The sequence below is a fragment of the Nomascus leucogenys genome, chromosome 15 (genome assembly GCF_006542625.1).
Source record: "Nomascus leucogenys isolate Asia chromosome 15, Asia_NLE_v1, whole genome shotgun sequence".
NCBI lineage: Eukaryota > Metazoa > Chordata > Mammalia > Primates > Hylobatidae > Nomascus > Nomascus leucogenys.
The window spans coordinates 45,928,264-45,951,663 of record NC_044395.1 but is presented as its reverse complement, the minus strand read 5'-3'; the positions used below and the strand labels follow the sequence as shown (position 1 = coordinate 45,951,663).

The following is a 23,400-nucleotide window of genomic DNA, read 5'->3' as shown; positions in this document are numbered from 1 at the left end:
GAATCAGGCAAAAAAAGCAAGTAGCAGAAATTTAGAGTGTACAATTTATAAACACAGAAACAATAATGGATATTGTTGATGAATAAAAAAGGAGATACAGTCCCTGCCCTGGGAATTTGGGGGCATTTAAAGAAATGTCAAGTAAACAGGTAATTACAATGTAGTAGGATGAAAGCCACGATCAGAATAGACACCAAATACAGATGGAGGTGGCAGGAAGAAGGTGAAATAATATATTGAAGAAAAGGCAATACCTTCTATGCCCCACTCCTACGCTGAATCAAGTCCTGAAAGACAAGAAAGGGTTACTTAGGTGAAAGACAGGAAGGAAGGATGTTTCTAGACGATAGCGTTATTTGCAAAAGCCCCAGGAGGAGAAACCGCAGAGCCTGATTTAGAAACTGCCAGTGGTTTCTCAGAGCTGGAGTAGATGGAGAAGGGGGCAGAGAAAGGGATGGAGGGCATTGGTAGGTGCCCTTTGACAAAGCCTCCTCAGAGCAGGCTATAAGGAGTTTCACCACCTTCTGAAGGCAGCGGGAAGGCTAGATTATTGTAGCAGAAGAGTTAACAGCTGCACCATGAATTATACAAACGATGGCTCTGGAGGCAAGATCAGTTAGTTTTTTGTGTGTGTTTGCTTTTCTTTTTAAAGAAGAAAACCAGGCAAGAAACAAGGGGATCGCAGCTGAAATAGATGAGGTGGTGACTGAGAGAGAGCATCGAGTCTAACCTTTAGGGCTTAAGGGAGAGATTAGATGTAGGTATCGGAAGAGGAGGTTCCTGGCCCAGCTATCTTGGGGTGTACGTTGGAGTGACAGGGGTTGCGATTTGTGACACCTGACTCCGCCCCGGCCACCCCTGATTGGGCCATACAAACGTTTAGTTCAAATACAAAAATGGGCTGGACACGGTGGTGGCTCATACCTGTAATCCCAGCACTTCGGGAGGCAGAGGCGGGAGGGCTGCTTGAGCCCAGGAGTTCAAGATCGGCCTGAGCAACATAGTGAGACTTTGTCTCAAAACAAAAACAAACAAACAACAAATATAAAAATATCCAGAAGAAAAACTGAAGGCGGTGGTTACCATTACAACGCGTTTTCGTTAGGGGTATATGTGGCTTTAAATTCATCTTGAACGTTTTAACTACAAAATAAAAGCTGATGTCTATGCAACATAGGAAAATATCGACTTGTGTAACATCTCAGTGAGCACACGGGCGTCATATTATTTTCTGTACTTTGCTTTGTGTTTGAACCACATAGCAAAAAACTGTTGGCGACAAGAATTGGAAAAGGAAGAAAGTACAAAAAAGGCTTTGAGTTCTATAAAGGGGTTAAACCAGAAAGCGGCGGGGCAGGGAAGAGTCAATCTGTGTGTGTGCACACTGCGTGTGCAGAGAGGACTCCTCAGGAGACCAGGACCTGGCTGAGTGTGTGCGGGGATGAAGCGGGTGGAGGGGAACTGGGGCTGGGGAGGAGGTACGCGCCGCAGAGGTGTCCCCCGCCCCCCAGGATCCTTCTCGCCAACCCCCCCCCCGACCCTCCTCCCTCTGTGACGCCACTTCCCGTCTCCAGGCAACGTGGGGGCCAAACAACGCAGCCGGGAGGCGGCCGCTGCCTGCAGGGCCCTCTCTTCTGGGACCCTCGATTTTCGGACACTGAGCGCCATGGCCCTGCCTCTGCTGCCGGGCAAAAGCTTCAACCGCAACGTGAGTAGGAAGGGCGTCCGAGGTCACAGCTCCCGGCTGGAGTCTGGGGTCCAGGCAGGGTCGTGGCGTGGCCACCTTCGCCGACTCTCCTGGAGGCCCCATGTTGCTGCCCTGGGTTGGTGGCAACTTGGACCAAACTTTATAGGCTGCTTCTCCCATCTCTCCAACTGCATCTGAATGTTTTTTCTAATTTAGAAACATATATAGAGAGTCATTATAGGTGGCAAGACCCTCAAAGATAACGAATAATAGTGACGATAACCATTGCGGGTTTAATGTGTGCCAGGTGCTGTGCTTTAATCACCTTATGCAGCATCCAGTGTCCCAGAAGCCCTTTGAATTAGGTAGTTTTTATTCCCAGTTACTATTGAGGAAACTGAGGCACAGAGCTACACAGTCTCAGTGGTGAAGCTGGGTTTCTTTCAAGCAACCTTGTCTCCACAGCCCAGAAGCCTAATCATTATCCCCAGTATCCTGTGTGAAAAAAGATAACATTTCAATTATCAAATTGAAGAAATCTGGCACTTATCAAGAGGGGTAGGTGGCAGACAGTTCTATCAGCTTGTAAAGTTTACTCCCAAACTTTATAGAGACAGGCACCCAAACTTGGAGGGATTTTGTTTTTCCTCTATTTATAATTGGGAGGGGTTCATTTCTCCCTCCCTCCCTCCCTCCCTCTCTCTCTCTCTCTCTCTCTCTCTTTCTTTCTTCCTTTCTTTCTTTCGACGGAGTCTCGCTCTGTCGCCCAGGCTGCAGTGTGGTGGTGCGATCTCAGCTCAATGCAACCTTCACCTCCCAGGTTCAAGCGATTCTCCTGCCTCAGCCTCCCGAGTAGCTGGGATTACAGGCGATCACCACCACACCCAGCTAATTTTTGTGCTTTTAGTAAAGATGGGGTTTCCCCATGTTGGCCAGGCTGGCCTTGGACCCCTGACCTCAAGTGATCTGCCTGCCTCGGCCTCCCAAAGTGCTGGGATTACAGGCTGAGCCACTGTGCCTGTCCTGGAGGGGTTCATTTCAAAATAAGATCAATGTACAGAACAAAGCAACACAACACAAAAAACCCTGAGCATGAAAGAAATTTTGCCAATAAATAGCACCTCATTTAAACGACAGCAGGAAAATGATTCAGGCTTTTGTTTATACTGGTTGCTACTCTTCACTTGGGTCGGCCGTCTGTGTCTGCAGGAGATGCTAATTCCCAATTACATGGGAGGGAATTAGATGGAGCCACTCAAGGAAATTGTGTAAACCTTTGATAACTTTAGAAAGCAGGCAGCAGATTGAAGTATTTGGCTTTATGGTTTCCAACCAGTGTCTGCATCTAAGTTGTTGGCCCTAAAGTACCAGGTTTTCCTTTGTAGCTTCAAGCCATTGAATTCTGATCCCTACACATCTGGTCATTCCAACTTGGAACACTGATTTGTGCATTTCTTGGTTGATGGGCAGAGGTTGGCCTTCCAGCATAACATTGCCCTTTGGTAAGTTTAAGCCAGCCACACAAACAAGAAAGGCCCCTGAGAGACGGGACGTGAAAACAGATTCCAGAAGTAAAGAAGCATGCTGTGTAAAAGTAATTTTAATAAAAAATGAAAGTAAAGCCTACAGCTTTTTGCCCAGCAACACCGATTACCAGTGCCTGCCTCCTGCAGAAGTATCACAGCTCTCACGTGCAGTGATTAAGGATGGGAAGGAAAAACAGTGGATGGATGAAATATTTATAAATCTGCAAGGTTCTGCCTGTATTTTTGCTTTTTAAAAAACTTTTAAGATCATGAAGTACAACACATATACGGAAAGATGCACAATAGATGATAACAAAATGAATATCAAGAAATTAAATATGGGGGCTGGGCTCAGTGGCTCATGCCTGTAATCCCAGCACTTTGGGAAGTGAAAGTGGGATGATCCCTTGAGCCCAGGAGTTCGAGACCAGCCTGGGCTATATAGTAAGACCTCATCTCTACAAAAGATTGAAAAAAATAGCCAAGCGTGGTGGCACATGCTTGTAGTCCCAACTACTCAGGAGGCTGAGGTGGGAGAATCACTTGAGCCTAGGAGGTCGAGGCTGCAGTGAGCCATGATTGCATCACTGCACTCCAGCCTGGGCAACAGAGCCAGACCCTGTCTCAAAAAAATAAATAAAATATGACCTGTTCTCCAAAAATACTATCCTTGACTGGGGTTCCCAGATTTAGCGAATAAAAATACACATCTCAAATATTGCATGGAACCTGTTTATGGGAAAGGATTATTTATCGTTTACCAAATTTAACTGAGCATCTTGTATTTTATGTGACAGCTCTACCTATGAACTTTTCTGTTCATTACCCCTTCTCTACTCTCCAGATATAACCACTGTTCTGGCTCCTATCACTATAGCTTGCCTTTGAACCTTTTATCAATGGAAATACTTGGTGCTTATTCTTTTGTAACTGGCTTTTTGAGCTCAACAGTATGTTCGTTAGATTTGTCCACGTGGCTGTCTATAGAGGTAGTTTGTACTTTTTATGACTCTGTAGTATTGCATTGTATTATTTTCACATCATTTATAGATACATTTTACTCTTGATAAATATTTGGCTTGTTTGGGGTTGTTAAGAATGGTTTTACTGTGACTGTTTTTGTTTATGTCTTTTGGTAGCATTGCTAGATCATACAGTATTCATATGTTCAGCTTTAGTAGATGCTGTCAAAGTGATTATACTACTTCAATTTCCACCAGCATTTTATATTCCTGTTGCTCCACATTCTTCCTAACACTGGGTATTGTTAGTCTTTTAAATTTTAGATATTTTGGTTGGTGGGTATAGCAACTCTTTGTAGTTATAATCTGTACGTCCTGATTCTTAATGAAATCGAGCATGTTTTACACATTTGTTGGTCATTTGTATGACAATTTATTGGTCACTATTTTTCTTTTAGACGGAGTCTCGCTTTGTTGCCCAGGCTGGAGTGCAGTGGTGCAATGTCAGCTCACTGCAACCTCCACCTCCCGGCTTCAAGCGATTCTCCTGCCTCAGCCTCCTGAGTAGCTGGAATTACAGACATGCGCCATCATGCCTGGCTAATTTTTTTTTGTTGTTAATTTTTAGTAGAGACAGGGTTTCACCATGTTGGCCAGGCTGGTCTTGAACTCCTGACCTCAGGCGATCTGCCCACCTCAGCCTCCCAAAGTGCTGGGATTACAGGCATGAGCCACCGTGCCTGGCTTTATTTGTATGACCATTTATTGGTCACTACTTTTTTGTGTAGTACCTACTTATCTCTCATCTAATGTTTACTGGGTTGTCTGCCTATTTCTTAGTGATTTGTAGAAGTTCTGTATAAATTTTGGATATATTCTTGTCTGTGATTGTCCTTTTCCCTCTCTTAATGATGTTTTTGATGAGTAATTTTTGGAAAAGATCACTCTTTCTCCATGTCTCTGCAGAGCCACTTTGTCAAAAATCAAGCATCCATCTATATGTGGGTCTATTTCTAGGCTCATGAATATTTAAAACATTTATTTACTTTATGCCTGAGAACAATGGGAGTGTGTGCACGTGTGTGTACTAGAGAATGACAGTACCTTGGACTGTCATTCAACAAATCAGTATTTATTTATTGAGTATCCTAGTATGTGCCAAAATTAGGTGACTGCATTTAAAAAATTGTTACACTAGCCTTGGTACTAAATGTACTATATGTTGCCCACAAATTAATATTTTAAAAACTTGTAGTTAGTTAAAAGATTGGATGTTCTCTGGCACAGAATGGTCAGAAAGTCAGTAAAGCCAAATCTGGCCTTTTAATCCAACCCCCCCCCCCTCCGCCCTGCAGCTTGCTGAATTAAATTACCAAGTGAAAAACCTTTGCCTCCTGTAGATAGCATAATTACTTGGCTGTTTGGATTTAAAATTATAACGCAGCTAACTTTTATTGCTTTTCCATAGAAATTGAAAAGGAACTTATGTGTCCCTTACTTAGCTGCCAGTGGTCAGTCACAAGCAATAGATTGATTTCTGTCCACGGCTAGGTGATATGCAACCTATATTTCTCTCTCTGAAATACAAGAAGTATTGTGCCTTCTAAAATATGAACATTTGTACCTCCGATGACATTAAAATTATTTTGATATGAGTTGAAAACCTTAGGGAAATATCACAACTAAATTCTAGATACACTGTATCTTTTTTTTTGACAATTTCCGTGCTGAACTTGTATTGAGCAAGAGAATCTTGGGCAAATTATCAAAATTGAAAATATTAAAATTAAAAGGGACATTTCCAGCCAAAGCCAAAAATCCTTTCTGCAGTATTTTGGACAGATGGTTGTGTGGCCCATCCTGATCCTGGGTGTCTCTAATGAATGATGAGGAGCTCACTCTGCTTTTTTTTTTTTTTTCTGGAGATGGAGTCCCACTCTGTCACCCAGGCTGGAGCGCAGTGGTGCCATCTCAGCTCACTGCAACCTCTGCCTTGCAGGTTAAATTGATTCTCCTGCCTCAGCCTCCTGAGTAACTGGGATTACGGGTGTGTGCCACCACACCTGGCTAATTTTTGTATTTTTAGTAGAGTTGGGGTTTTACCATGTTGATCAGGCTGGTCTCAAACTCCTGACCTCATGTGATCCACCCGCCTCAGCCTCCCAAAGTGCTGGGATTACGGGCATGAGCCACTGTGCCCGGCTGCTCTTTCTGCTTTTAATGAAGCTACCTTGCCACCATCTTAGGAGGGTTTGCTGTAAATAGCCCATCATCTAATTTGTAGTGAAGCAAAGTCCTCCTTAAGAAGAAAGAAAACATATTTGAATTTTCAGCAATTAAAAAAAAAGAATTTAATGAATCATGACCAGCTTTTTTTTTCTTTTTTTGAAAAGGAAAAAAGAAGGAAAAAGAAGAGAGTGGAGTAGAATAAAGAATTAGAGTATATTATGCTTGAGAAGAGTTAAGTGTTTCACGGACTTTTTTGTCCTTCCTCTGTGTGCTTGTGTATGTATGTGAACTGGCCTGCACTACACTAAAATATGCCTGTTACTGTGGTTGTGCAATCAGTGTTTGAAAAACACTCTCATTCGAGCCACCTCCAACTTTTTTTTTTTTTTTTTTTTTTTTTTTGCGATAGGGTTTTGCTCTTTCTCCCAGGCTGGGGTGCAGCGGCAGGATCACAGCTCACAGTTCACTGCACACAGCCTCAACCTCCCAGACTCAAGACATCCTCCCACCTCTGTTGCCACAGTAGCTAGGACTACAGGTATGCACCACCATACCCAGATAATTTTTGAAATTATTATTTGTAGAGATGCGGTCTCACTATATTCTCCAGACTGGGCAATTCTTATTTAAATTTAGATCTTCAGCTTCTTTCAAGGTAAGATCTCATCTGTCACCCTTCAAAGAGCCTTGTCAGCCTTTCTCAATATATTTTTTTAAATTTTTTGAGGTAAATTTCATGTAACATGAAATTAACCACTAACTATTTAAAAGTATACAATTCAATGGTACTTAGTACATTCACACTGTTGTGCAACAACTAACACCTCTAACTAGTTTCAGAACATTTTCATCACCTCAAATCTCAATCTTTTTACCCTGGAGGAGTCTTTGAAATGATTTTGAGGTCTTAGAGAACTCCTGAATAAAATCTATATCTATAGCCCATGCTACATTAGCACAATCTGTGATAATAAACATGTAATTACATAAAAAGATGTTCAACATTATAGCTATTAGGGAAATAAGAATTAAAATCAAGATGAGATACCACTGTATACCTATTAAAATGGCTAAAATCCAAAACACAATACCAATTGCTCACATGGATTTGAAATAACAGGAATTCTCACTCATTGCTGGTGGGAATGTGAAATAGTAATTTCTTATAAAGTTAAACACACACCTGCCATATGGCCAGTTCCGAATTTATGTGAAATAAATAAATTCCCATAAAGAATTCTGGGTTCAACTCAAAATAAGCACATATCAATTTCATTTTCAACTGGAATGAGAATATTGTAGCTATAATAATCCAATAATAATTGTCTTTTTAAAATAAAAAATGGTAGTTTTCTGTGGATCTCTTGATTTCAGCCAAGTTATTTACCTACTCTTTCCCTTTCTCACAAAGGATTATCAACCCTAAAGCAAGTGGGAATGCAGTAGAGGAAACTTCAGGTTGTTTTATGGTAAAATTTTCTACTTGATTTATTTTTCCTTTTTACCTTATCCAAGTAGGCCTAAACTTTCTCTGTAGTTTGTATTATAGAGGGTGCTATTGAGGAATGATACATGGTATATGGTATGAACAAGAATAGTTTTCTCCCCTATTAAAAACTGAAAAGGACCTTTCACCAGCTTTTTTGAGGGAAAAAAACCCAAAACAGAGAGTTAAACTTAGCTTACCTTTCTTTACTTTTCATGCATTCAAAAAACTTTTCAGTCAGCATACTATAAACATGTTAAATAATTCAAGTTATTTCTGTTTATATCTAAGATGGAGTTTACTTTTTCAAAAAGTAGGCTAAGATGATTTAATTTAAAGGTTGTAAACTAATTGTAATTAATGCTGTTTTCAACATCAAAATGTATTGGCAATGTTACATAATAAGGCTACTAAAACTATATGACAAAGCATTATGAGTAAAAATATAACCTAAGATACAATTTTATACAAGACTTAAAAATTAAGTTATTTTACTGACTGACATGATTGGGCTTAAATATAGGCAGTTACAAAATTATAATCTTGATTTCTTTTTTTTATTATGATACTTTAAGTTTTAGGGTACATGTGCACAATGTGCAGGTTTGTTACATATGTATCCATGTGCCATGTTGGTGTGCTGCACCTATTAACTCATCATTTAGTATTAGGTATATCTCCTAATGCTGTCCCTCCCCCCTCCATCTTGATTTCTTTATAGACCTGTATGTACATAAGAGTCTTATTTTTTAAAAGCTAAAAATAAATAATAAAATTTACCTCTCCACTCTGAAATCTGTGTTTATATTTTGCCACATAAATAATTCTGGGTCAAACTTGAAATAAGCACCCATCAATTTAATTTTCAACTGGAATGAAGATTTCTGGCCTTTTCGATACTTGTTAAACAAGGAAAGCTTTGCTTGCATGTATAAGAAGTTGAAAATTATAGCAAAATGGTCATTGCTTTCCTGTGAATGGCAGGATGCTTACTTTTATGTAAATTTTGAACTGGCCATATGGTAGGTGTGTGTTTATCTTTATAAGAAGTTACCATTTTGCATTCCCACCAGCAATGATTGAGAATTTCTGTTATTCCAAATCCTTATAAGCAATTGGTATTGCCAGTGTTTTGGATTTTGGCCATTTTAATAGGTGTATAGTGGTATCTCCTCTTTTCTCTCTTTTTCTTTTTTTTTTTTTGAGACTGAGTCTCACTCTGTTGTCCAGGCTGGAGTGCAGTGGTGCGATCTCGGCTCACTGCAACCCTCTGCCTCCCAGTTCAAGCTATTCTTCTGCCTCAGCCTCCTGAGTAGCTGAGATTACAGGTGTGTGCCACCATGCCCAGCTAATATTTGTATTTTTGGTAGACATGGGGTTTCACCATGTTGGCCAGGCTGGTCTTGAACTCCTGACCTCAGGTGATCCACCCATCTCGGCCTCCCAAAGTGCTGGAATTACAGGCATGAGCCACTGCACCCAGCCTGGTATCTCCTCTTGATTTGAATTTTTGTTTCCCTAATGGCTATGATGTTGAACATCTTTTTATGTGCTTATTTGCCATCCGTATATCCCCTTTGGTGAAATATCTGTTCGTGTCTTCTACTCAATATTTAATTGGGGTGTTTCCTTACTTGAACTCCTGACCTCAGGCAATCTGCCCGATGAGTTTTGAAAGTCATTGTTAATATATTCTGGATATAATTTGGATGCAAGCCTATTATTGAATGTATGGTCTGTAAATATTTTGTTCCAGTCAATGGCTTGAATTTTCATTCTCTTAGAGCAAGGCTAAACATTATGTACATATATTTAAAGATAAAATATAACATGAGTTCAAAAACTATTGTTTCCAATGCAAATTAAGGATTATAGGGTTTTTACTTCTTTGATTTTATATATTTACATGTAATCTTGCTTCATAAGTACATTAGCTGAATTACTTATCCTAACATAAATAAAAATAAACCATATAATAATTTTTAATTAATAATAACATTATTAACAATTTGAGTTTTGGAAATAGTATAAGATTTCTTTATAGCTATTTCTGTTGTGAGGGTATATCCCACCAGGAATGTATAGTCAAATTACTGGGTTTTAGTTTCATTTAAATCATTGCTGTTGGTATGGTTAAGTCACCAACCCAGTATCCAGTTGGGTTCATTTGTTTCATTGTGCTTTTGATTCTGAACTTAAAAAAAAAGCATGTTCTCAAAGTCAAATTTGCAAAGTAAGTTACTTTCAGAGAGCTCTAGCTTTTATCTGTCTCTTCAATCTTATTCTCTCCCTCTCTCCATAATAACTTAAAAAATAAAACCATTATTTAGTTTGGGGTTATCCTCTTTCTCTTCCTCCCTCTCTTCTTTCTTTTTTTTAATTTTTAAAACAGCAAATTGTTAAATATATTCACATGTTCCCCTTTTATTCAATACATGGTAGCATAATCTACACAGTTTTTTGAACCTTCCTTTTTTCATTTTAACAGTATATCTTGGAGATCACTTGGTAGTGGTATATAGGGCTCTTCCTCATTTCTTTTTACAGTTACATAGTAATCCATTGTGTAGACTTACAATAGTTTATTCAACCCATTCCCTTTTGGTGTACAGTTACATTATTTCCAGTCTTTTGTTATTATCCAATAATGTTGCAATAAATAGCCAAACTGTGCTTCAAAAGACACTACCAAAAAAGTGAAAAGGCAGCCGATGGTGTTGGAGGAAATATTTATAAAGCATATTATCTGATAAGGGACTAGATTCAGAATATGTAAAGAACTCCCAAAACTCAATAATAAAAAGACAAATAGGCCAGGTGCGGTGGCTCATGCCTGTAATCCCAGCACTTTGGGAGGCCAAGGCAGGCGGATCACCTGAGGTCAGGAGTTTGAGACCAGCCTGACTAACATGGAGAAACTCTGTCTCTACTAAAAATACAAAATTAGCCGGGCGTGGTGGTTCATGCCTGTAATCCCAGCTACTCGGGAGGCTGAGGCAGGAGAATTGCTTGAATCTGGGAGGCAGAGGTTCTGGTGAGCCGAGATTGTGCCATTGCACTCCAGCCTGGGCAACAAAAGTGCAACTTCATTTCAAAAAACAAAAAACAAAACAAAACAAAAAGGCAAATCCAGTTTTGGTGGTATGGGATTGCTGGGCAGACAAAACAATTGCTGCCTACTATGCTAGATCACAGGATAGTTTTGATATAAAGAATTCTGTCACTTTGTTTCCAGTAACCGTTAAAATATCCTTGGAATTACATTATTTCAGATTGGGCCACTAATTGAGGCTGCCATCCATACTTTGGAAATAACATATTCCATTGCTATTCCTAAATGTTCATTTGAATCTCAGGAATTAGAGTCTCTTTGCCTATGTAGGATTCAAACACCTAATTTTGGTCACCATGCTTTCTGTACTGAACTTCATAGCTCTGTCACCTAGGGTACATTTGACTGTAAGTCACAGAATACCTGACTATCAGTGGTTTAAGCCAAATTAATTTTCTCATATCATAAGAACTTTAGAGGTGTAGCAGTTTCAGATTTAGGCAGTGACTGATGAATGTCATAAAGAACCCAGGCTCTTTTTATCTCTGCATTCTGCCACCTTCAGAATATTGGCTTTTCTTTCTTAGGCTTGTGACCTCATAGTTGCAAAATAGTTGCCTCAGTTCCAGTCATCACAACTACATGTAACCATGTTCAAGACAGGAAGGATCGGGAGGGGAAACAGCTCTTACATGAGAAAACAAAACGTTTTCCAGGAGCCCCCCAGTAGATTCCCTCCTTCCAGCTTATTTGCTAAAATTAGTGCACATGGCCATCCTTTGCTACAAGGAATGCTGGGAAATTATCTTGTTTTTTTTTCACCATCTACTTTTGGATGTGGGAAAGGGAAAAGAGGGTTCAATAGTGGCTGTTAATAATGGCCAACAAACTTTGTCACACCAGCCACAGACAATACCTGTGTCTAGTATTGTCAGACTTAGTAGTATCCCTTTCATTACAATTTCTTTGTGTTTTTAAATTACACAAGTAACACATAAGTGTATCAATATTGCGAAGGATATCAAAAATACTGTTCTTTCTAAACTATCTTCTTTTCCATAATGGAAAATAAGCCTAATGCTCCAGTTAATTCAGCATGTTCACTCTTTGTCCTTTGGGTATATTTTGGACTTTTCCACTCAATTATTTGTTTGTTTGCCTCCTTGCCTGATAGCAGCATCCTCATGCCTCTTCCTCTTCCCATCTAGATCCTGACCTTCCCTCAAAACTTGGCTGTAATGCACCCTCCTCATTAAAGCCTTCCCCGATCTTCTCAGCAAGAACCATCTGTCTAAATAACCTTGCATGCTCATATTGCCCATTTACTGCCTTATTTCCTGTGTTGTGTTTTGTATTGTTTATGTGTGATCGTGGCAGTCCTCAGCTGACTAAGAAACTGTGATTGGTGGCTCTTTGGGTTGCCCTTCATGTTCTCAGTGCCTTCCTTACACAAACCGGGTCCTTACTAGGTGATTGTCCATTGCTGCCTCTACCTGCAGCCACCATGGTTAAAACATAGATGGAAATAAACACAGATTGGGGGAATCTTCTCTGGAATTAGTTTCCTGATTATGTCTTCTGCTGCTGCTGTGGAAGAAAATAGTTCTTATTTTAGCAATAGTGAATATAAAGGATGAAGAAAGTCATTCGCTTTTGTGGCTTAATTAGGAGATAAGCCTCTCAGGATACACGGTTTCTACACAGCAGCCAGGGCAATATGAAGATGTCCCTATCTAAATTGTGACTCAAAGCCTCTCTGTGGCCTCTTGCGCCATGCTGAAGGATCTTTTTCTCTCTCTTATTGGCCTCCAGTTTGGGTTTTCCTGGAAGCAGCAGGTTTGTCTATGCATACTCATCAGTCAGGACTCCGAAGGAGACCATTCTCCCCTCAGTAGGATTCCAGCTATGCTAATGGTACATATGTAAACGGATTTCTTAGGCCATTTCCTGGGGGAGTTTGTTCTGTTTCTACAGTTGCAGACAGGGCAGAGCCAACTTCTTGCAGAGGGGGGATTCCCTAAAGCAAAGGATATTGAGGGGTGGGCATTTTTATTTCCCCATTACCCAGGCCCCTGGGTGCTCAAATTCTACTTGGCAACTCCACCGTGGCAAAGTGACCAGCTTGACCAGCTGAAGGTTAAACAAATTCTTTGCTTTCCTAATGGTATGTTTGACATCCCAAAGGAGGGAATGGTCAAAACCGCTAGATTTTTTTCGGGGTTGGGGGTGGGAGGATGTTTAAGTCAATTGCATGGTTTAACTGTAATTTAGACTACCTTTTCTTCTTCACATGAATTTGGTAATTGAAACATACTGTTCTGTTAAATTCAAGCACAGATGTTTGTTCAATCACTTACAGGACTATTTCCATATCATTTCGGTTAGAGTTTAGTCATTTGTTGCTCAGCTGTGTTCAGACCTAAACTTTATAAAAGGCACATGAGTAGAGCCTCTCCTAGTGACCAAGGAAAGTGGACCTTCTCTTTCCTTTTTTTTAAATTGCAGTTTTTATTGAGATAATTGTAAATTAACATGTAGATTCACTTAAGAAAGAATACAGAGAAGTCCTATTTACCCCTCACCTTATTTGCCCCAATGGTAACATTTTTCTTTTCTTTTCTTTCTGTTTTTAAGATAGGGTCTTGCTCTGTCACCCAGGCTGGAGTGCAGTGGCATGATCATAGTTCACTACACCCTTGACCTCCCTGGATTAATTGATCCTCCCACCTCAGCCCCTTGAGTAGCCGAGACCGCAGGTGCACACCACAACACCTGGCTAATTTTTAAAAATTATTTTTTCTAGAGTTGGAGGGTCTTGCTATGTTGCCTAGGCTGGTCTCAAACTCTTGGACTCAAGCGATTTGTCTGCCTCGGACCCCCTGAATTGTTGAGATTACAGATGTGAGCTACTGTGTCCAGCTCATTTTTCAAAGCTATAGTATAATATCACAGTCAGTATCTTGACATTGATATACTCCACTGATCTTATTCAGATTTCCCCAGCTTCACTTGTATTCATTTGTATGTTTGTGTGTGTGTATTTAGTCTAACCTACATATGTGGTGAAATGTATACATTTCCACCACAGTAAACGTATAAAACAGTCTTATCACCACAGGGAGTCCTCATGTTGTCCTTTTATAACCACACCTTGCTCCCTTCCACCAATTCCTCCAAGCCTACCATTCCTAACCCCTGGCAACAATGAATCTGTTTTCCATTTCTAAAATTTTGCTATTTCAGAATGTTATATAAATGGAGTCATAAAGTATGTACCTTTTGGAATTTGTTTTTTCCACTTGGTATAAGTCCCTGGGGATTTATCCAGGTGGTTGCGTATATCAACTGTACATTCATTTTTACTACTAAGTAGTAGATCATGTATGTATCACAATTTCTTTACATTTGCATTTGGAAGGACTTTGGGGCTATTTCTAGTTTTTAGCTATTATGAATAAAGCTGCTGTGAACATGTACGTACAGGTTTTTGTGTGAGCATACATTTTCATTTCTCTAGGATAAGAGCCCAAGAGTGCAATTGCGTGTTATTTGATACTTACATGTTTAATTTTATAGAAAGACTATCAAACTATTTTTGAGAGCAAATTACCATTTTACATTCCCAGCAATATATGAGTGATCTAGTTTCTTTGCATCCTGGTCAGCATTTAGTGTTGTCACTATTTTTATTTTAGCTGTCTGATAGGTGTACAGTGATATCTCATGGTGGGTTTCATTGACATTTCTCTGATGGTTAATTAATTGAATATCTTTTCATGTGCTTATTTGTCATCTGTATATCCAGCTAAGCGAAATGTCTGTTTATGTCTTTGGCTCATTTCTAATTGGATTGTTTTTTACTAAAATTTATTTATTTATTTTTTTATTTGGATATAGAGTCTCACTGTGTTGCCCAAGCTAGAGTACAGTGGCATGATCTTGGCTCACTGCAACCTCTGCCTCCCAGGTTCAGGTGACTCTCATGCCTCAGCCTCCCAAGCAGTTGGGATTACAGGCGTGAGCCATCATGCCCAGCCTTGTTTTTTTTACTCTTAAGTTTTGAGAATTCTTTATGCATTCTGAATACTAGTCCTTTGAGATGTGGTTTGCACATATTTCCTCCCAGTTTGTGGCTTATCTTTTCATCCTGTTAACAGTATCTTTTGTAGAGCCAAAGTTTCTCATTTTGATAAGGTCTAATTTATCGTTTTTTTCTTTTATGAGTTGCGCTTTTGGTGTCAAGTCTAAGGACTCACTGCCTAGCCCTACATCATGAAGATTGCCTCCTGTGATGGTTTATTTTGTGATGGGGTTTTACTTTGTTGCCCAGGCTGGAGTGCAGTGGCACAATCTTGGCTCACTGCAGACTCAACCTCCCAGGTTCAAGCAATCCTCCTGCCTCAGCCCCACAATAGCTGGGACAACAGGTGTGCACTACCATACTAGGCTCTTTTTTTTATTTTTTTGTAGAGACAGGGTTTTACCATGTTGCCCAGGCTTGTCTCAAACTCTTGAACTCAAAAGATCCACCTGCCTCAGCCTCCCACAGTGCTAAGATTACAGGTGTGAGCCACTGTGCCTGGCCTCCTATGTTGTTGTTGTTTCTTTCTAAAGGATTTATAGTTTTACATTTTATTATTAATGTGATCTGCCAGGCATGGTGGCTCACGCCTATAATCCCAGCACTTGGGAGGCTGAGGTGGGAGGATTGCTTGAGGCCAGGAGTTCAGGACCAGCCTGGGCAACATAAGGGGACTTTGACTCTACAAAAATAATAATACAAAAAAGCCCGGTGTGGTGGGGTGCAGCTGTGGTCCCAACTACTTGGGAGGCTGAAGTGGGAGGATGGCTTGAGCCTGAGAGATGGAGGCTGCAGTAAGTTGTGGTCACACTACTGTACTCCATCCTGGGCTGCAGTGTTTGACCCCGTCTCAAAGAAAAAGAAAAACAACAATTCTGTGATCCATTTTAAGTTAATTTTTATTTAAGATGTGAGATTTAGGTCATGATGAACTTTTTTGGCCTCTAGATGCCCAGTTGCTCAAGCAGCATCTGTTGCAAAGGATATCCTTCCATTGAATTGCTTTTGAATCTTTTACAAAACCATTTGAGCATATTCATGTGGGTTGTCTTTTGAGTTGTTGGTTCTGTTCCATTGGTCGTTGTATCTATCTGTCTGCCATTGCCACACAGTTTTTATTACCATATCTGCATAGTAAACCTTAATATCAGGTTCAGTTCTTCCTCCCACTTTATTTTTATTTGTCAAGATTATTTGTCTTTTTTTGTTTTTCCTAATATATAAAGAAAATTACTCTTTAGATCAGTTAATAATCTTATTCTGCTAAAAAAATTAAAAGATAGCTTTTAGAGACTGCATGCGTTAGTTTGTAATGCTTTCTCCTGAAAGTAATGGAATACCTGACTAATAGAGGCTTAAACAAGCAGGGATTTATTTTTTTCACCAAGTAGGATTAGCCTGGAGGTATTACCAGCAGAGGGTGTTCAGGTTCTTGGCATCGTGAACAAAGAATTGGACAAAATGCACAAACAAAGCAAGGAAAGAATTAAGCAACAAAAGCAGAGATTTATTAAAAATGAAAGTACACTCCACAGTCTGGGAGTGGGGGGAGCATAGGAGCTCAAGAGCCCCTTTACAGAATTTTCTGGGGTTTAAATACCCTCTAGAGGCCTCCCAATGGGTTCTTGATGTAGACCCTATGTAAAAGAAGTAGTGGCCCAGCAATCAGTTTGACTGGTGGCAGAAAGCAGCCAATCAGAGGCTGAAGTTAATTTATAAAGATTACACCCTATGCAAGCATCTGATTGATTGTGGAAAGCAACCAATCAGAGGCTAAAGTGAAGTTGCATAGTTACACTCCTATGCAAACTTTCTGCAATCAATCAGAGATGCTTTTTGCTTTCTGCAGCCAATCAGTTACTTTCAATTTTCCATCTGCCATGCAGAAAAAGTGGGGGTCATGGGGAGATTGCAAAGGGAGTAGCCTCCCTTGGGTCTTTTTGTTACTTAGGTGTGGAAAATTGTGGTTTTCCTTTTGATTTAGTTCTAAGAAGTCAGCGTGAATTGGCCTTAGGTTCCCTGCCTCCAGACCCTATTCTCTTGCTTCAGAGGTAGGTGGCTGCTGGCACATGTTTACAGGCTCAACATTGTCTCAGCCAGCATTTCTGCAGTCTTGCCCATTATCCCAAGATGGCTGCTGCAGCTGTGATCATATATACATTTCAAGGCAAGAAGAGGTGAATGAGGGGAATGTGACCTGCATCTGTCCCTTGGCTCAAGACAGCAAAAATCCTTCATAGAATTCCAAAACAGACTCCTAAAAAGAGGCCGAGGAAACAAGTGCAGTGGGTAGCTTTTTCTGGAGTTTTTAAATGGAGACTTGCAAGGGAGAAGGAATTTGGGAATGGCTGCATGAATCAGCTACCATGAGCCAGTGGTTTCAACTTACTTTGGGTAAAATCTTTAGAATTCTCTTTATTGATTGGTGCCTGAAGTTGAATTATTTAGAGCAAAAATATCAGACCCTTATGAGAAAGATTCTGCAGATCTCTAGATCTTATTGGTTTAAATTTTGTTTTTCACTCTGCTGATTTAAATACATTATTAAATACATAAAATCAATGTTATGTTATATTGAGTTGATGGCTAAGAATCATGAGCAAAACACTTTTTCAAGTTAGTTTTAGAAAGAGAGGAAATTAGCTTAAAAATGTTTGAGGTTTTCTTTGACGTGCCTTTTTAATTTGCACATTTGGGGTTACTTTTTGAGTGATTTAGCTTAATTAATAAGTAATGATGGCTTTCACGCTTTTATAGTCTTACACTCTTAGATCCCACTATACCTGAGGCAATTTTGTTATTTTCTCTGGGAGGTTCACAGTATCTGCTGAATGACATTTTCTTCTCCATAAAAGTACAGAAAAAAAGAAAAGAATAAATGAATTTTTAAAATAAATATTAGATGAGGGAGGAAAAAACCTCACACTATTCACAGAATAGAAGCAAATTAGTCCAGAACCTGATCAGGCAGAAATATCTAATAATGATAGTTTTAGATAATTCTGTATCAAATTTTCTATTAACCTAAAAAAATAGAAAAATAAGTTTTGTTAATGTTTATTGAAATGTTAAATATTAACTGTCTCTCTCCAATTCCCAAATTTCCAGTAACTGCTGGTGACTGTAGAGGGATTTATACAGCACTCTCTTTTAATACTTCCCCAGCTTTTAAGGGATTGAGTCTAGATCCAATTATCTGGTCTATTTCCTCCCTTCTGGGTCATGGTGGATGTTTTTGCTATTATATTTGCCAAAAGCAAAAGTAACAATTCAACCCTGATGACTTAAACAAGGAGACATCTATTACTTTTCTCAAAAAAGCACAAAGAATATGAGGCCTATTGCTTAAAGGTTTAGGTGTTGGGTTTGCATTCCTGGATTCACCACTTGTACTAGTTGAGTGACCTTGGGCAAATTACTAAAATTCTGTCTCTCAGAATCCCCATCTAGGCTGGACACAGTGGCTCGTGCCTGTAATCCTATCACTTTGGGAGGCTGAGGTGGGCAGATTGCTTGAGCCAGGAGACCAGCCTGGTCAACATGGTGAAACCCCGTCTCTACAAAAAATACAAAAATTAGCCAGGTGTAGTGGCATGCGCCTGTAGTCCCAGCTACTCAGGAGGCTGAGGTGGGAGGGTCGCTTGAGCCCAGGAGGTCGATGCTGCAGTGAGCCATGATTGTGTCACTGCACTCCAGCCTGGGCTACAGAGTGAGACCCTGTCTCAAAAAAAAAAAAAAAAATCAGACTCCTCATGTATAAAATAGGGATGACTATAGAATATACTCAGAGATTTTTCTCTCTGAGGATTAAGAGCATTAAAAAATTTACATATCTCATTTATTAATGAGGTTAACTATATTTTAGTATGTTCATTGGCTATTTCCATTTCCTTTTTTTGTGAAGTGACTTTTCAAATCCATTGCCCATTTTTCTGTTGGGTTTTTCTTTTTTTAGTGTACATATATATGAGATAAATGTGCATCTGGGTTTTTGGTGTAGGCTAGAAAGAAACAAGGGGCTGCTGTGCTGGAGTTCTGCAATAGAGGCTGCAAACATACACATATGTTTCCATATGTGTATACAATGTGTGATGAGCAAATCAGGCATATTTATCACCTCAAATATTTATCATTTCTTTGTGTTGAGAACATTCAAAATCCTCTCCTCTAGCTTTTTGAAAATATATAATAAATTATAGTTAAACATATTCATCCTACAGTACTACAGAACACCAGAACTCATTTCATCTACCTACTGTAATTTTTTATCTGTTAACCGACCTCTCCCCACCACCTCTCCTTCCCCGTTCCAGCCTTTAATACTCCCAATGATTAAGAGAACTTAATGTGGCTGGACATGGTGGCTCATGCCTGTAATCCCAGCACTTTGGGGAGGCCGAGGTGAGCAGATCACTTGAGCCCAGGAGTTCAAGACCAGTCTGGGCAACATGGTGAAATCTCGTCTCTACAAAAAATACAGAAATTAGCAGGGTGAGGTAGTGTGCACCTGTAGTCCCAAGCTACTCAGGAGGCTGAGGTGGGAGGATAGCTTGAGCCCAGGAAGTCAAGGCCTCAGTGAGCTTTGATCATGCCACTGCACTCCAGCCTGGGTGACAGAGCAAGGCCCTGTCTCAAAAAAAAAAAAAAAAAAAGAAAACAGTTTAATGTTTCTAAAGTGCTCAGAACAGTGCTATAATTGTTACCTATTGTGGCAATAGAAATGGCATTTATATTTGCTTATCTAGCTCATGGTGGTCCTAGTAAGCTGTCCCATTCTTACCAAGCACTGCATACTACCTGCCTTTGTCTTGTGGTTGTCAAGCATCTGGGTTTTTGGTGTAGGCTAGAAAGAAACAAGGGGCTGCTGTGCTGGAGTTCTGCAATAGAGGCTGCAAACACATCAACAGCTCCTGATGTAGATGACTATAGCCAGCTTCTCAGTTTGGATTAACTTTATGGTTTCTGTAGCGGCCTTGATAACTAATTGATTAATCAACTTATGCCTGTGATAAAATTGCCCTTCCAATTTTTAGCAACGAGGAAGTGGTGCTGATTTTAGCTTTTAATTTGATATGAAGCAGGGTCTGGATTTGGCTCCACCTTTCCAACAGCGGTGGAATGGGAATCAGGGAGTTGAGATGCCAAGGAGCACTGATCTAGGATCTAGGAATAGTTATGTTCCTAACTTTATCATTTGCTAAGACATTTGCTAATTTCCTTGAATTGAGACTGAGTACCAATTCACAGTCACTATGGCAAAAGCAGGTTGCCATGCCATCTAAAGAGGCTATAATGGCAAATCTCAAGTTTGTGTAAGTGTGTGGGGGTGTGTGTGAGTAGGGGCAAACATTTTAAACAAGTGCCCTATGGACTGTTACATTATATCAAACAAATTCTCAAGGTGTTAGTTTCTAAGGTATAGAATTCTGAATTGAAATTTCAAGCTAATACTCTAATAGTGCAAAAATGGAGTTTTGCATTCTATGTCAATTAGAATAACCATAGCAATTGGCATCACTGAACTTAAAAAAAGTGTATGTGTTTTGTTGTTTTGAGTTTGAATGTGTGAATTCGCAACTCACAAGCCAAGAGTTTTGGAGAGGTTTTAGTAATAGTTCCTTTCCTGCTAAAAGCATTGTTTTAAATAATTAGGTGTGGCTGATTTTATTTTATTTAGCAAGAGAATTGGAAATATTTAACAAGTATCTGGATAACACTCTTTGGGTGGAGAATTTGCTCATAAGTTTAGCAGCAACTTGGTTGAATGAACTGCATTCTGACTTTGATATATTTTGATTTCTCCTCAATTTTTATAGCATTGTTGGATTTTATGGGCCCCACATGCTTCCATACAACTCTGTTGGCCTTGGTGGATTTCAATGTTTAAAATTAAAAGGCCCCATCATATATTCTTAGTTATTGTTACTATTATAGCTGGACAAAAATATGCTGGTAAGAGTTTGTAGCAATTGCGTGTGTGTGTGTGTATGCGGGGGGCAGGGGGGCGGGTGTGCAGTGGTTGCTGCCCCTCAAGGAAGCAAGCATGTAGCTATCCAACGGGTTCTTCTTACCCACTGCCCAGATAGAGCCGATTTCTCAAGACAGAGGAATTGCAATAAAGTTCATACACTCAGAGCCAGCTACATGGGAGACCAGAGTTTTATTACTCAAATCAGTCTCCCTGAAAATTTTGAGACTGAGGATTTTAAAAGATAATTTGGCAGGCAGGGGCCTAAGGAATGGAGAATGCCAATTGGTTGGTTCAGGGATGAAATCATAAGGAATTGAAGCTGCCCTCTTGTACTGAATCAATTCCTGGATGGGGGCCACAGAGCAGATGAGCCAGTTTACCTGTCTGGGTGGTGCCAGCTGACCCATCAGAATGCAGGGTCTGAAAATTATCTTGAACACCAGTCTTAGGTTTTGTAATAGTAATGTTATCTCTGGGAACAATTGGGGAGGTTAGAAATCTGTGGTCTCAGGCTGCATGATTCCTAAGCCATAATTTCCAATCTTGTGGCTAATTTATTATTTTTACAAAGGTGATCTGGTCCCCAAGCAAGGAGCAGGGGTTTGTCTTGGGGAGGGGCTGTTATCATCATTGTTTCAAGTTTAAACTATCAACTCCTCCCAAAGTTCGTTCGGCCTGTGTCCAGGAATGAACAAGAGCAGCTTGGAGGTTAGAAGCAGGATGGAGTCAGTTAGGTCACATTTCTTTTACTGTCATAATTTTTGCAAAGGCAGTTTCAGGCATACCTCTTTTGCCCTTGTTTTTTCCAGCCCCTTCTCTTTCTCTTGCAGCTGTGGTGGTGACTAGGAAAGGAAGGTTAGCCTTGTGGAGGGCTCTTGAATTTCAATCCACCTCTTCAGCCCCCTTTAGAAATACTAGAAGAAATGAGACTTATACCCCGTGAGATGTGGTTTAAGTGTCTGATTTTGCTATTTAAGGCTCTCTATGGATTGATTTCCACATTAACTCTTCAAAGTTCATGTACCACTACTGTAGGAAATGCCTCTGTATCTAGCTGGGTCTAGTCCTGGTCCTTCAACATGTTTCAGTGTCTTTTACTCTGCCCAAATTCAGTGCATGGTTCAAGGTTCACTTTAAGACTCAAATTCTACATGATTTTTTCTCTGGCATCGACAGCTCCATAGTATACTCCTTTGAATTCCTATAACCGTAATTTATATACATAGGGTTGGCTGTTTGCTACAGTGGGTTGCCCAAAAAATGCATCTTAAAAATAGATGGTATGTTTAAGTTGAAGAACTATTGACTCATACCTATCAGGCCCTGTGTTAAATGTTGAATAAGAAATATTCAACATGTAACATGTGGCCCTGCTTCCATGGAACTAAGAGGAACAGTGTTAAAAGTGACATTTAACCCAGGAATGAAGATCAGATAATTTATGTATGTTCATGGAGCCAATATTATTATGGTGAATAATGTCATAAAAGTGGAGATAAATCTGTAAATCTATTTGTGGAAAAGAACATATAAGCTCTTGGGTTGGTTAGTAAGGGAGTCATACTTGGTCCCTTTTTTTTTAGATGGAGTCTTGCTCTGTCACCCAGGCTGGAGTGCAGTGGTGCAATCTCAGCTTACTGCAACCTCCACCTCCCAGGTTCAAGTGATCCTCCTGCCTCAGCCTCGTGAGTAGCTGGGACTACAGGTGAGTGCCACCACACCTGGCTAATTTTTGTATTTTTAGCAGAGACAGGGTTTCACCATGTTGGCCAGGCTGGTCTCGAACTCCTGTACTTGGTCCCTTTTTATTGGAGCTCTGACTCAGTTCCCTCTAAAAGCCAATACCAAGTCCTTCCTCTTGAGAAAACAAAATAATAAATGCTAACAGGCAGGCCCAGGCACAGATATTCTCTCTCTTCGTCCTAACCACTGTCTCGTGAAGCAGGTATTATTATTCTTACTTTAGACTCAGCAAGCCTCTGGAGAAGTAAAGTGACTGCTCCAGCATCACATAGCCCATAGAGGCAAAGCTGGAAGGTGAATGCCAGGCTTCCGATGCCAGATCTCCTGTCCTATCCTTTATGACCCTATTACTCCCTGGTGCTGCTCTCCATTCCAAATGTTTGATTATTAGATTTAAGGGGGTCTAAGCCAGGTAACATGAACAGGGAAAGATCAGCTGACAATATCTGATTGTTTGAAAATAATCCACAGCTTATGTTCTATTCATTCGATAGATGCTCATTGAACACCTACTATGTGACAGCCCCTATAGTCCTTACCGTCAGAAAGTACAAAGCCTAGTATAAAATGCAAGTATATAAACAGGAAACTATAGTATAATATGCTGAGTACAGTGATGGCTGTATAGGAATTATGGGTATAGAATGAATGAATCAAGAATGA

At 40.0% G+C, this 23,400-nt stretch overlaps 1 pseudogene; it reads left to right on the top strand.

Moving 5' to 3' along the window:
* Positions 1–1,441: 1,441 nt before the first annotated feature.
* Positions 1,442–23,400, top strand: part of LOC100607680 — a 137,880-nt pseudogene continuing 115,921 nt past the window's right edge.